Raw genomic sequence first — 13,557 nt, forward strand, 5'->3', positions numbered from 1 at the left:
TTTATTAAACATTTTATAATGAACAAAATGACACCTTATTTGTAAAAATCCGTTAACAAACAATCGAGAACGTCACGCCTAACCTAGTCAAAATGTATTCAGGGATGGTCAAAATGGATATTTCCGTTGAAATCTGAAAACCGAAATTTTTCGTGACACAATACTTCCTTTACTTTTTACAAGGAAGTAAAAGGTACTTTATCATGATCTAATTGTTAAATGAAAAATTTACTAAGAAATAATATAAATAACTAATGAAATTTTTAATTCAATATTTTATTGCATCTTATTTCATGCAATTCCATCTTTACTTCGTTTCAGTTACTTTTTTATTATTTAGTCATAAAATATCCGTTAGATCAGTATTCTTTTAAGAATATAAAAAAAAAACTATTAATGCTTGATTAATGAAAGTATTTAATCCATTTCGTTAACTATTTCTATAATGTACTTACTTAAATAATAAGAAAGCAAAAGGAAATCCTTTTGTTATAAAATTAAAAATCTGATGTGGACACCACATGATTTCCTTCTACGTCTATTAAATTATATATACACATTTCTGCTGCACTTCATTTAAATTTATTTCGATCCTTTAATTCTTTAATAAAAGAGAGCAGTTACGCAATTCCTGAAATATTATTTTTTAATAACATCAAATATTCATGCATTTATTAATTCAACAATCTTACCTGAAATATTAGGTTAGAGTAAAAGTCCCTTGATTACTCTTTAAATAAATTTAAAGTCTTGTACAATCTACGGTTGACCATTCCTAAGATCTGTGGAATTATTGAATCTCAATCACCAAAGAACAGTGGTATCCACTATCTAGTATTCAAGTCCGTAAAAAAGTTATTCTTGCCTTTCCTATAATTTGAAAGTTAGAACTCTCGATTTCGAAATCAGCTGATTTGCGATAAGTTAACCAACCAACCGGGTAGGTTTACCAATTAAGCCTGCTACTCTTCAAGATCTGCGAAATCGAATTATTGCAGCAGTGAACTCAATAACCAGGGATCAGTTAGCAATAAAAATAAATTGGGACCAATTAAAATAATTAACTATTATTTATAAATCTCGATTTTTACATCCTTGTATGAAGTAATGGACGTATTGTGATCGCGAAAAATTTCGGTTTTCAGATTTCAGCTGAAACTTCCATTTGACCATCTCTGAATCCATTTTGACTATTTTTGCCGTGATGTCTGTACGTATGTATCTCGCATAACTAAAGAACGATTAGCCGTAGAATGCTGAAATTTTTGATTTAGGACTGTTGTAACATCTAGTTTTGCATCTTCCCTTTTGATTACAATCGATTGAACCAAAAGTGTCCAAAAAAGCCCAAACTCCAAGAAATTTGAATTTTGAACTTTTTCTTAACTGTAGTAATAAGCCCTCATTGAGAGCTTTTCAACGATATATCATAAGTGGTACTTATTTTCATCGGTTCCAGAGTTATAGCCAAATAAAATTTTAAATAATAAAATACTTTATCTTACAAAGGGAAGCTACACGGTTCGAATCCGACTTTATTTCTGACTTTTTTTTTTTTAATTTAAATAAATTGATTTATTAATAATTATTTAACTCTGACTGTAAAAAAGTTTAACGATGAATAATTCAATAATAACAATTAAAAAAAATAATAATATTAATAATACCAGAAGTTATTAATGAAATAAAATTTTATGTACTTCTCATATTAAAATAAATATGTATATGTAATTTAATAGGCGTACAAGGAAGTCATGTGGTGTCCACATCAGGTTTTTAGAGTGCACTTTTATTCAGGAATTTATTTTTTAAATAATTATTTTTTCATGCTGTTACTCAAAAATTTAATTTACGTAAAGATTATTGTCTGTTTAAATAATCTGATGATTGATTATTATCTCGATAAAAAGACTTTTTAAGCGTTTTATAATGATTTATTATTTTTTGTTATGAGGAATCTTATCAAATGAAATGTGTATAATTATTTCAGATAAGATGACACGAATTATTTTTATTACCTTATTTTTTCTCAGTAATACAAATTTCAACGTCTTTTCTTTTTACTGATGTTTTAAGTGTAGTACACAATTTTATTTATTGTTAACAAATTACTTACTTTATTAGATATATCTATTAATGTTGTTTGTTTCAATCATTTTTATTGCGAACTAACATGTAAGTATTTACAATAATTTCTATCGCCTTTTATTAATTTTATAGATTTTTATTTAATAATTTTGTACATTTTTAATGTCGAGTTATTTTAACAACGAAATAAATCGTCTAGAGTTTTTAATGGTAAAAATACATAAGAAAAAAGTTGTGGAACACTAATGCAGCTGAAATCGTACTCTTAGTACCATATTATCTAGTATAGCGAGGTTAAACAAAAAAAATGAAATTATCCAGTACAGCAAACTGTTTTTGTAGTACTTCATTTATATTTGAATTTTTTAATCCAAACAGAAGCGATTCTACAGGTAGAATACATAAAAGAAAAGTACTGTACTTTTTAAGAGAAAAAAAAAAGGATAAAAAACGTAATTTTTCTATATGTATACAATGTAGAGCCTATAACTGTCGTAATATATATATATTTTATGAAGCGTTAGAGTTTATTTTTATGAAAATAAGAAACAAACGTTTTATTCATCGTTTATTCAAAAGTAAAAAAAAAAAAACACGTCAAAAAAATCACTTATTTGAGAAGGATTATGAAGTTTTCTAACGTTAGAATGTTAAATGACATTTTTAGTTCCTTGTACGCAGTAAAGGAAGTATTGTGATCGCGAATAATTTCGAATTTTAGATTTCAACGAAAATATCCATTTTGACCAGCCCCGAATCCATTTTGACTAGTTTCGGCGTGACGTCTGTACGTACGTATGTATGTATCTCGCATAACTCAAAAAAGATTAGCCATAGGATGTTGTAATTTTGGATTTATTACTATTATAACATCTAGTTATGCACCTCCCCTTTTGATTGCAATCGACAGAACCAAAGTGTTCAAAAAAGCCCGAAATCCAAAAAAAATTAGGAATTTGGACTTTTTCTTAACTGCAATAAGCTCTCATTAAGAGCTTTTTAACGATGTATCATAATTGGTACTTAGTTTCATCGGTTCCAGAGGTATAGCCAAATAAAGTTTCAATTAATGAAATATATGGATCTTAGGGAAAGGCATATCATTTCTAATCAGACTTCATCTCCTTTTTTTTAGCTTTTTTTAAAGTTAAATATATTGATTTATTAATAATTATTAACCTCTAATTGTAGAAAAAAATTTACGATTGAATAATTATTGAATCGATTCAATAATAAAAAAAAAATATATATATATATATATGTATGATAAATATCAGAAGTTTATCAGAAGTATCGGCTTTTCATCCGGAGGTCCCGGATTCGAATCCTGGTCAGGCGTGCCATTTTCACACACGCTACAAATTATTCATCTCATCCTCTGAAGCAGTACCTAACGGTAATCCCAGAGGTCAAAAAAAAGAAAAATATAAAGGCAATTCAGGAGGTTTTCTGGAAGCTGCTCATTTACGGAAAGAAAATACATTCTACTATTTTTGTTATTAATATTCAGTAAAAATTTATTAAAATGTTCCTTTAATTGTAATAGTCGTTTTCTTATTAAAAAAGATATCAGATATTTGGATTTTTTTATAAATATTCATATTAAACACACTTATTCGTTGATTTATGATTTAGGGTAAAATTTCTTTGAAAAGTAAAAATACAGCTGCTAGCGATTATAAAAGAATTATAAACTCACCAGATTATGTCGATAAGGAAGCCTGAAAAGGTTTTCTTTGAACCAGACGGATGGAATATTTTACTAACACCGCCTAGGCGCTTTGGAAAATGAATCGATATGGATGATAAAGTGTTTTTCTGAAATTGAAGTGTATTAAAACGGTCAAGTGTACCAAAAAGTGAAATTGAAAATTATAGGATCTTTAATATTTAAATGTGTGTAACAAAGTTTATTAATAGACTATTTTGACAAACGCCCAGTAATATTTTTAAATCTTAAACAACTAAGAACTGATGGTTATTGATGTTTTATTAATAGTTTTATCTATTGAACAGTAATATTGTTAACCTAAACCAAAATTATGTTTAAAAGCCCAAATAGATATTATGATAAAATCTTAGACGACAATATATTTGTGTTTTATTAAAATCTATAAAGTTTTTGTCGGAAATTCTGTTCATTAATTTTAATAAAAGGGTAATTATGTTCATAGATGAGTACGGTGCTCCAATTAAAGACGCCATACTTAATGCTAGAAAGGATATAGGAAAAATTAATAATTTAATTAAGAAATTTATTTCCATTTTGTTAAAATCTAATAATAATGTAGAAAGGCATTCCTTAATGCTTGTGTAAGGCTGTCCGGAGTTACCACAACCGATGCGTATAATATTCGTAATTTTCTATTTTGCCAGATTCATTCGTTTGGTTTCTATTACGATTTCACGTTAGAAGAAAACACTAGATTGATAGAAAAATTCAGAATGCCTGATAAAATGGCTAGAATTGAAACATAATACGATGAGAACAACGTAGTTGATTTAATAATTATTTGAAAATAAGAAACAAACATTTTTTTCATAATTTATTCAAAATTAAAAAAAAAACACGTGGTAAAAAAAATACTTAATTTACTGAGCATTTGGCACCGTTGGTATTAATACAATTGTATAAAGTTCCACTTAGCAACAATTTTAAAAATATATCCGAGTACTTTCGCAACCATTACTCCATCAAAAGGAATTTCCCAAACGATGTTAATTCAAATTCAAATTCAAAATAGTCGGTGGTCAAGAAATAAAATTAAATTGTACGTCAATAAGACCGTAACGTCATGTTCGTAAGATGTTTACGACTGTTATGAATAAATGGATAAATGTAATATATATTATTATAAATTAATGGATAATGAAATATTTGGATCTTACAGGGGATGGCACATCGGTTCGAATCAGACTTAATCTCCGTCTTTTAACTTTTTTTTTTAATCTAAATATATTGATTTATTAATAATTATGAACCCTTGATTGTAAAAAAAAAAATTACAATAAATAATTATTAAATAAGAAAAACAAATGAAAAAATATCAGAAGTTATTAGTGGAATAAAATTTGATGCACTCTTCATTTCAAAAAAAAAAATGTGTATATGTAATTTAATAGCCATTATTTCTACATATGTGCGTATTTAATAGAGTTGATGAAACATCTGATTATTTGATATTAATTGAAAATTATAATTTAGAATCGTATTATTTTTGGATTTTCTAATTTAATTTCTGTTTAATTTTATTTAATTATCTGGAATTTCTGTTTAATTTTCTCTACATTATAGTTACCTACAGAATGACTGAAAACAAGAACAACATATACACACTGAGGCATATATGCCCGATCTTTGATAAATTGCAAAAAATTCTTATCTTTTAGTTTATTACTGCGCTGATATTGTCGGACAATATTCAGTTTAAGTCGGAATTGATCATCATTTCGTTTATTTGTTTTTTGTTGCCGATCATTTAGTCGCTGTTTCTGTTTGATATAATTGTTCTGATCTTAATTCGTGTCACCTCTGATTGAAAAAAAAAAATATGAAAAAATATCAGAAGTTATTAATGAAAAAATTTTATGTACTCTTCATTTCAAAAAAGAAAGTGTATATGTAATGTTTATGTATATGTATACTTGGCGTTTATAGACCTAGAAAAGGCATTCGATAACGTAGACTGGAATAAAATGTTCAGCATTTAAAAAAAATTAGGGTTCAAATACAGAGATAGAAGAACAATTGCTACATGTACAGGAACCAAACAGCAACAGTAATAATTGAAGAACATAAGAAAGAAGCCGTAATAAGAAAGGGAGTCCGACAAGGATGTTCCCTATCTCCGTTACTTTTTAATCTTTACATGGATCTAGCAATTAATGATTTTAAAGAAGAATTTAGATTCGGAGTAACAGTACAAGGTGAAAAGATAAAGATGCTACGATTTGCTGATGATATAGTAATTCTAGCCGAGAGTAAAAAGGATTTAGAAGAAACAATGAACGACATAGATGAAGTCCTACGCAAGAACTATCGCGTGAAAATAAACAAGAACAAAACAAAAGTAATGAAATGTAGTAGAAATAACAAAGATGGACCGCTGAATGTGAAAATAGGAGGAGAAAATGTTATGGAGGTAGAAGAATTTTGTTATTTGGGAAGTAGAATTACTAAAGATGGACGAAGCAGGAGCGATATAAAATGCCGAATAGCACAAGCTAAACGAGCCTTCAGTAAGAAATATAATTTGTTTCCATCAAAAATTAATTTAAATTGTGTCGGCATGCCACGTTTGGAATATGTAAAACAAATTGTTAGGGATGTAGGATGTAGAGGGTGTACTGAAATGAAACGACTAGCACTAGATAGGGAATCTTGGAGAGCTGCATCAAACCAGTCAAATGACTGAAGACAAAAAAAAAGTAATTTAATAGGCGTACAAGAAAGCCATGTGGTGTTCACATCAGATTTTTTGTTATTAATATTGAATAAAGAATTATTAAAATTTTTTCTATATATTATTAGCCTTTATATTCCTTTACAAATATTAATTTATATTTATATTATACACTATAAATACTTATTTAAATAATATCGTTTATATTATATAATACATAAGGAGCTTTAAATTATGTTCCTTTATAGTGTTAAACTACTAAATAGTATTTTATAGTTATATGTTTTGAAAAAAAAAGTGTTTTCCAATTATTACGTACAAATAGTGGTGATAGAGGAGTTATCGGAAGTACTTGTTAAAGAAAATATTAAATAAGAAAACTTAATTTTTTTAACAATTAGACAAAAGTAATGGTAATTTCTGGTAAAATTACAGTTAAAGAGATTCGCATGTTAAATAAAATAGTAAAAACAAAAAATACGGAGTTATTTGTTAAGGATTTATTTTTATTATTACATATTATGTTAGATATAAGATATTTTACACATACTATGATACAAAAATAATATAGTTGAGAAAAAAATTTCGAAAAAGGATATAATTGAGCAAATATCTATAACAAGAAGTTATATTAAAATAATAAATTTAATATAGATCAAATCGAAATCCTTGAATATTTTAAATTCCATATACACATTAGCGAAATATATCAGTAGCTAAAGAGAGTTAAATAAATAAATGTGTATTAAACTCACGTAGACAAGCACAACAAAGAAGCAGAACTTCAGATAGCGATAGCTACATTCCAGATTTTATTCAGAATTTAACCGAGTTAAAAGTCAGGTGAAAATGGAAGCCAGGCAAAGAACAATTAGCATTAATCGGGCAAAAGTTATATAATATTATTAATCCCTGTAAAAGGTTTTATTGATTTATTGATTATAAGGGGAAAATATAACACAGGAATAATATTTGAGCTTAAGTATTTTAAAAGGGATTCTAATAAAATATTCTCGCCGAACTAAGACCTCGAACAAATCATAAAAATAACAGATATTACAAGATTTTTGATTCTGGTAAGCATAATGTTAATAATAAGATATATTAAAAGAATCGGATAAAATAACTGGAAAGATATTGTAAACGTTTTGTATAATAGTACAGATTTAAAGGACAATAAAACATGTGAAATTGTTTAATAGGGCATTGTGTTGCTTAAATTAATTACTTATAAGTAATACTTACAAGTATTACTTATAACTTATAAGTATTACTTATAAGTAATTACTTATTAATTACTTATAAGTAATTAGTTTACTTATAAGTAATTATTTTTAAATTTAATTAAATGTTAAAGTGTGTTAGTAATTTTGTTATACACATAACAAAAAGACAAAAAGTAGAATATTCCAATATATTATTATTTTTTCTGTTCTAAGAAACTATAAGTGTATAAGAATTTAGTTTTCTAAGCGTTAGTTTTACGTGACAACAAAAGGTAATTTTTCTCTTTGTTAGAAGAAAGATTTCTATTTGATAAATAGTTACGAAATATAAAATAAAACTTATTTTAAATAAATAGCATAAAGATTAGCGATAGTTTAATAAATTTAGATACCTAACAAATCTAATAAACTGCAATGCTTATTAGTAATATGTTATATTTCCATGTTAGCATACAGAAATTCTGGTTGTCAGATTAAACTGTTAAAACATTTTTTCATGATCTCACTGTTACAGAATATTATGTTAGTGTATAGTTTTTTTTTTTGTCTTCAGTCATTTGACTGGTTTGATGCAGCTCTCCAAGATTCCCTATCTAGTACTAGTCGTTTCATTTCAGTATACCCTCTACATCCTACATCCCTAACAATTTGTTTTACATATTCCAAACGTGGCTTGCCTATACAATTTTTCCCTTGTACCTGTCCTTCCAATATTAAAGCGACTATTCCAGGATGCCTTAGTATGTGGCCTATAAGTCTGTCTCATCTTTTGTGTATAGTTAAAAATAATTAATTATGTCAATTATAACGCACCGGGTTGGTCTATTTTGAACTCGTCATCGCAAATCGCTGATTTCGAAGTCGAGAGTTCTAAGGCTCAAATCTAAGTAAAGGCAGTTACTTTTATACGGATTTGAATATTACATCGTGGATAACGGAGTTTTTTGGTAGTTGGATATCAATTAACCACACAACTCAGGAATAGTCAGCCTGAGACTGCACAAGACTACACTTGATTTACATTCGTACATATTATCCTCTGAAGTAGTATCTTAAGTGGTTAAAAGTATGTTCATTATGTGGATCGGTAGAAAGTGACGTTATTTTAAGTAGTTATTAACATCATGTGATAATTAATTAATAAACGATCGATTAAGATCCTCCAAAATATTTTTAACTTTCAATTTAATTTTTTCGTTTGATTTTTTAAAAGCGTTTTACTAAGTCGATCTCCGAGGTGCGAGTGGTACGTCTCGGTCTTTTATCTTTTATCCAGAGGTCCCGGGTTCGAATCGCGGTCAGGTTTGGCATTTAACACACGCTACAAATCAGTCATCTCATCCTCTGAAGCAATATCTAACGGTGGTCCCGAAAGTTAAACAAAAAAAAAGCGTTTCACCAAGGACGTGAAATGTTAGATAGCGTTTTTTAACGCAAGCGATTACGTTTATCCTTCTTTAGAAATCATTTAATTAAATTAAAGGTTAGTAAATAATGTCGTATTATTTTTGCTCTATAAATTTTTTTTATATTCATTCGATTTAAGGTCCCCTTTTTTATACAATATAAACATAATTTATTTTTGGAAAATTCAAATATTTTACGAATATATTAACCGCTGCATTGATTGATATAATATTATAAATTAAATAAACACTAAAGCGCAGTTTAAGAATTGATTTATTAAACCTCCAAAAGTACTTTCGCGAGCTATTCACGTCATCATTTCGTGCCGTTATGGTGATGCTATGAATAAATGTAATGTAATTAATTGATAAGATTACAATAGTAATATAATTTATCTACTGGAAATTTTTTTTTATTTTAAATGCTTTTACAATCGTTTTATGCTGTTATAATAATTGCAATAAATATGTTTTTTTTTCAAAAATTTAGTAACGTATTATATTAGATAAGATCTTATGGAAGCGGAACAAAACTGATTTTTTTAAATACTTCCTCTTTTGCAACAGTTAAAGACTTTTTGTGTGATTTTATGTTTTTAATTAGTTAGTTTATATGCAACTTAAAACAAAGATTTTTATCTATTATGCAACCTAGATATTTAGAGTCAACAGCTTTAACTTCAAGTAACAATTCTTATCAAGGTCGCAATCATAATTATGCATTAGAATTCTGTTATCGCCATAATCTTTAGAAAATTTTATATACAAGTATTCTGTTTTGTTTATGTTTACAGATATTTTACTGGCTTGCAGCCAATCTTTAATGTTATATAAATCATTATTTGTTTTAGAAAATAATTTCTTGTCCGCTTTAACAATTAAAGCTGTATCGTCCGAAAATGTAAAATTTCCCGGTTTAAATTTACATTTGTAGTGTCATTTATGTATATATTATATAATAACGGGCTTAAACAGGATCCCTGTGGAGTTCCTCCTGTTATTTAACCCCATTTTGATACATTACTTTTAACTATAGTACTACAATAGAATCTTATTTCGTTTAAATAAGAATTAAATAAATTTTAAGCGATTCATCTAACACTTATCCTTTTCAGTTTATTAATTGACTGTATCAAATGCTTTTTAGAGATCTAAAGAACTACGAGTACAAGCGTGTTATTATCGATTTTTGAAATTAATTTACAAATAGCATCTTCTGTATTCGATTTTGTTCTAAAACGAATTGAAATTTCGAAAGAATCTAGTATTTTGTTTTGCTAGAAGGCCGACTTTTTGTTGTTTTATTTTGTAGAATATTTTTTGTATAATATATTCGCACGAAATATACAAAATATAATTTAAATGAGAAAACTAAGAGGTATAATTTTTTTTTAATTTAACATTAAAATATATCTTCCGTTTATAAGAAAATTAAATTATTATGATCATGATTGGATGAAAAATAACTAGTATCACAGAAATATACAACTTTAAACATATAATAAATTAATACAAGTTTACAACCACATAAAAGCATCAAGTTTAAATTCACTCACCACTGTGACTCACTGCATAAACGCGTATGAAAAATTCACACAAATACAAATTAACTTTAAATTGAGGTTATGTTGTCTGTTGTAGATATTAAATTGAGTGTAAGTCAAGAACGACTCAACCAAACTTCATCAAATTTTTACACGCACAACTTTGGATACCCTACTACAGCATATCTAAATTTCAATGAAATTGATCAAATAGTTTCGGAAACTTTCGAGTAACAACAAATTTTATACTTAGGTCTATTTACGAGGAAATTATTTTAAGTGAATGTTATTTTTTATTAGTCCTCATGCCGAAAAACATAAAGAAAATCAAGTTTCACCCTCCCCCAAATCACATCTTGCGATGGAAAATAATTCCGTACAACTTTTTTTCGAAAACTCGGCAAAAAACTTCCTAAATCGGTTCATTTAATAATGAAAAGTAAGGGATATTTTCAACATTTTTATGAAATAAAAGATGAAATCACCATTTTTCTAGAAGAGTAAAACCAACCGGAAGCGGAAAAGTTCCGAGACGGTTTATTTGTGAAGGAATTGAACTATTTGGTCGATATATTCGAGAAATTAAATACCTTTAATCTTCAACTCAAAAGAGTAAATACATATATGTTTGGATGGAAGCGATAAAGTTAATGGTTTTTCATAAAACTGGAATTGTAGAGCAGAAATTTAAAGTAAAAAAACCTTGAAATGTTTGCAAATATGGATGAATGTGTTAAAACTTACAGGGCTGAAGAACAACCTGTGAAAGTTGTTTTTGTAGCCGTTGAAAATCATTTAGTCATGCAGACAAAGAATTTTAAAGAGGATTCTCTTGCTGATGATAACTTGGTAACAAGTTACGAGCGGGTTAGGAATCCATTTCAAAATAAAAAACTGTCAACTGCCGAAGAAGAAATCTTCGTAGGCTTCACGGCAAATGGCGAAACCAAAAGAAAATTTAGTAATAAATCACTCTTTGAATTTTGGGCAGGGATGGATGATGAGTGTTCTGCATTGAAAACAAGAGCATTTCGTAAGAAACACCGCGTTAACAATTAAAAAATAACAATATTTACAAAAAAAAAAAGTTTTACTAAATCGCAGCCCCACCCTAAAAAATGCTCTAATCTACTGCTATGTTGTGACGTCACAAGGGAGCGGTAGAATTAAATAAATGAATAATATTTAGTGTATAAAAAAGTAACTCCTCGATTTGACTGGGTCTCGAACACGACGCCTGGTTGACTCGGTTCCTGGTGCGTTACGTTTCGCGGCTACACCAGTCTGCCGACCGTACAGGCGAAACATTTTTTATGTAAGTTGTGAAATTACATTATTTTAGTTAGTGCCGACAGTCGCCGCTAGTACCACCACATCCGCGAGAATTAAATACGATATGCGCGCGCGCGCTTTAGTTAGAATCATTGAATTAAATAAACGGAAAAATATTATATTTAAATAAAACGATAAATATTTTAAATTAAGTTGTATGTGTATGTGTGTGTGTCGTGTAACATAAACAACTCACAGTTATAAGAATTTCCCGGAACGCGGCTTTAGCGGCGTGACGGGAAATTCCTACACCTGTGTTATCAGCTTTTTTTTTCTTTGATAATATCTCCATATAAGTTTGATGTTTGTGCGTGGAATATGGAAGTGGAATTTATCAAGAGAATCAAATTTTCATTAAAGTAATGTAAAAAATTCTTATTTTTTGTCTTTTTTACTATTTTTCAGTAGATTTTCTTAACACTGCATTAAATTTATATCGATAAATTTATAACCTGTAAAAATTAATTTTTAATAATATAAATTTTTTTATAAACGATTATCTTTTAATGAGGCTCCCTCCTAATGTTGAAGGGTTTTTTTTTAAAGACGATGACAAAGGTAAGCAATACAAGATTAGATGAATGAATTCATAGCATTTACGATAAGTTTAACAATATGCATGGGGAAAAACATTTAATAGTTTTTAATATAACCGACAGAAAAGCGATCTTTCATTTTACACACAGTTTTATTAAAAGTAGTTACGAACTAAGATTTAACAATTCTTTTATATATTCATGTTGTAAAGAATTACTTACTGAAAAAATAAAAACGTGTCAAATTTGTATATTATAAGATTATAAACGTAATTTTATTTTCTTAAGTTATGTTAGTACACCCGTACTGTTTAATTTTTTATAAAGACTGCTTGATTATACTAAGCAACATATAATTTGGTGGGTGACTTTTATTATATCGTCAAAATAAAATCGTAAAAGGAATTTAATTACACCAATACAATCATTATATTTTCTGCGTAAAATATACAAAAGAACACGTGCGTATCGTTTTCCTTCTTATTTTAATTGACGTGAAAATAGGAGGAAAAAAAAATTTCATGAGATTTTCGAAAAATTTAAAGTTAGACAAATATTAATAGTTTGGTGATAAAAATATGATATTTTGACATATTTTTATCTACCCTTTTGTTTATTACTCCGTCCAGTACTGGATGATTTAAACGTGTTTTAAACCGTTTATGTCTCTTAGCATTTTTGTTTTGTTTTCAGGTCCATAGTGACCTAAAAATAAAATAAAAAAAATCTAATGTGGACACCATGTTACTTCTTTGTGGGCTTATTAAATTAAATATAAACATTTTTTTTTTAATGAAAAGTACATAAAATTTTATTTCATTAATAATTTCTGATAATTTTTCATATATATATATTTTATTGTTATTAATGAATTATTATTTATAGTAATTTTTTTTTACAATCAGAGGTTAATAAATTATTAAAAATAAATCAATATATTTAAATTTAAAAAAAAAGGAGATGACGTCTAATTCGAACCGATGTGCCTTCCCCTTGATCATAATATTTCATTAATTAAAGTA

Source organism: Lycorma delicatula, chromosome 8 (genome assembly GCF_047948215.1).
Source record: "Lycorma delicatula isolate Av1 chromosome 8, ASM4794821v1, whole genome shotgun sequence".
Lineage (NCBI taxonomy): Eukaryota > Metazoa > Arthropoda > Insecta > Hemiptera > Fulgoridae > Lycorma > Lycorma delicatula.